Below are 2,755 nucleotides of genomic sequence, written 5' to 3'. Positions count from 1 at the left end.
TTGTTACCCAGGCTGGAGTGCAATGGCGGGATCTCGGCTCACCGCAACCTCCGCCTCCCGGGTTCAGGCAATTCTCCTGCCTCAGCCTCCTGAGTCGCTGGGATTACAGGCACGCGCCACCATGCCCAGCTAATTTTTTGTATTTTTAGTAGAGACGGGGTTTCACCATATTGACCAGGATAGTCTCGATCTCTTGACCTCGTGATCCACCCGCGTCGGCCTCCCAAAGTGCTGGGATTACAGGCTTGAGCCACCGCGCCCGGCCATACAAATTTTTTAAAAATTAGCCAGGCATGAGGGGTGCTCACCTGTGGTCCCAGCTACTCAGGAGGCTGAGGTAGGAGGATTGCTTAAGCCTGGGAGGTCAAGGCTGCAGTCAGCTGTGACTGTGTCACTGCACCCCAGCCTGAGCAACAGAGTAAGACCCTGTCTCGAAACCAACAGAACCAACCAACCAGGAAAACAAAACCAACCCTGGTCAGTGTGGTGGCTCACACCTGTAACTTAGCACTTTGGAAGGCCAAGGCAGGACGACCGCTTGAGCCTGGGAGTTTGAGACCAGCCTGGGCAATAAAGCAAGACTCTGTTTCTACAAAACATTGAAAAATTAGTACAAAAATAAAAATTTTGCTTGGTGAGGCGATGCATGCCTATGGTCCCTGGTCTTGGCTACTCACGAGCCTGAGAGGATTGCTTGAGCCCAGGAAGTGAGGGTTGCAGTGAGTCATGACTGTGTCACCGAACTCCAGCCTGGCCAACAGAGCAAGATCCTGTCTAAAAAAACAACCAACCAACCTCAGCCATGCTGACACCTTGATCTTGGACTTCCAGCCTCCAGAACTGTGAGACAATACATTTCATTTGTGTAAGCCACCCAGTTGTTGGTACCGTGTTAAAGCAGCCAGAGCAAATGAATGCAGATCCTTAACTGTATAGCTATAAAAGCAGACACAGGTATTTGAACTAATCCATTTCTTATGATAGCAGAGAATAAATTATATCTTTTAAGGAATGACTAGGAAAAACTAACAGCAAAACTGTTCTCTAGGGACCATTCATCTACCCGGTAACTACAGTGCTGTCTGATTTATGGCCAACCTTTTTTTTTCTTTAATGTGCATATCTCATCTAATTCTTATATGGCCAGCCTTAGTATATGAATTGTCTCTCTCTAGACCTTGAAAAATGCCGGGGCCTAAAGTGTAATTATAGTACAGGGGCCTCTGGAGTACAGCAACTTATGTCCAGATGTGCTTTGATTAGCCTACTTATCAAGGGAGAAAGTCAAGATTTAAGTCATTTTAGTTTATAGGATACTTTTATTTAGTTCCACTGTGGAAACCTAAACCTCAATTATTATTTCTTTTCCTTTTTGCTGTCCATTTATATAGATAACAAGATGAAAGAAAACTCTTTTTCACTTTTTCTTTTTAAATTTGCACAAACTTACGGGCCAGGCATGGTGGCTCACACCTGTCATCTCAGCATTCTGGGAAGCCTAGGTGTGTGGATCACTTGAGGTCAGGAGTTCAAGACCAGCCTGGCCAACACGGTGAAACCCAGTCTCTACTAAAAATACAAAAATTAGCCTGGCGTGGTGATGTGAGCCTGTAGTCCCATCTCCTCTGGAGGCTGAGTCACAAGAATCACTTGAACCTGGGAGGCGGAGGTTGCAATGAGCCAAGATCTCACCACTGCACTCTAGCCTGGGCCTTGGCAACAGAGCAAGACTCTGAGTCAATAAATAAATAAATATATAAAAATAAATAATTGTACCAACTTTATGGATACATGTGAAATTTTGTTGCATGTATATAATGCATACTGATCAAGTCAGAATATTCATGCTGTCCATTATCCAAGTACAATACATTTTTATTAAGTATAGTCTTTCTACTCTACTGTCAAACATTGAATGTATTTGAAAGAAAGCTTATTTTTCTTGTTTCTTGTCTGAGAATACACAGGTACTAGATGTATGTATCATTTGCCCCTCCAAATCTGCTGTGCACTCCCCTGCACCCTGCACTATGCCCTGAGAAGCTGCCGTGTAGGACTCTAGAAGCCAGTTGCTTCTCTGCCTCCTCTGTCTGGGTTTTCTAGCGGGAGCACTGATAAGGGCCGGAGAACAGGGTGAAGGGGAGGTTAGAGACCTCCTTCCCTAGCTCCCTCCCACCCAGGCTGCCACAGGTTGGCTGTGCCTCCCAAAGGCCACAGCTCTGGCTAGACTGCCCATCCTTTGGGTTCTGGTAACTGCTCTCTCCCATTGCCTCATCAGACTTGGGGTCTTAGGGGTATGTCATAGCCGTCTATTGCTGCATAACAAATCACCACAAACTCCGTGGCTTAAAACAGCACACACGCATTATCTCACAGTCTCTGTGGATCAGGAGTCTGGGCCTGGCTTAGCTGGGTCCTCTGCTCACCTCTTGCAAGGCTACCACTTGGGGGTTGGCCACACTGCATTTCTTTCTGGAGCTTGAGTTCTCTTCTAAACTCACATGGTAATTGGCAGAATTCGATTTCTTATCGTCATGGTACTGAGAACCCTGCTTTCTTGCTTGCTGGCTTTCAACCAAGGACCACTCCAGGTCTTAGAAGTTACTCATGGCTCCCTGCCAGATCACTGTCTCACAGCATGGCGGCTTACTTGTCCAAGGCCAGCAGGAGACTCTCTCACTAGTCAGCTAAGACACAGTCCTCCGCAATGGAACTTAATCATAAGAGTGATAGCCCATCACCTCTGTCGTATTTT

The sequence above is a fragment of the Sapajus apella genome, unplaced genomic scaffold (genome assembly GCF_009761245.1).
Source record: "Sapajus apella isolate SASKATOON/1434 unplaced genomic scaffold, GSC_monkey_1.0 scaffold30, whole genome shotgun sequence".
Lineage (NCBI taxonomy): Eukaryota > Metazoa > Chordata > Mammalia > Primates > Cebidae > Sapajus > Sapajus apella.
This window is presented reverse-complemented; position numbering follows the sequence as displayed.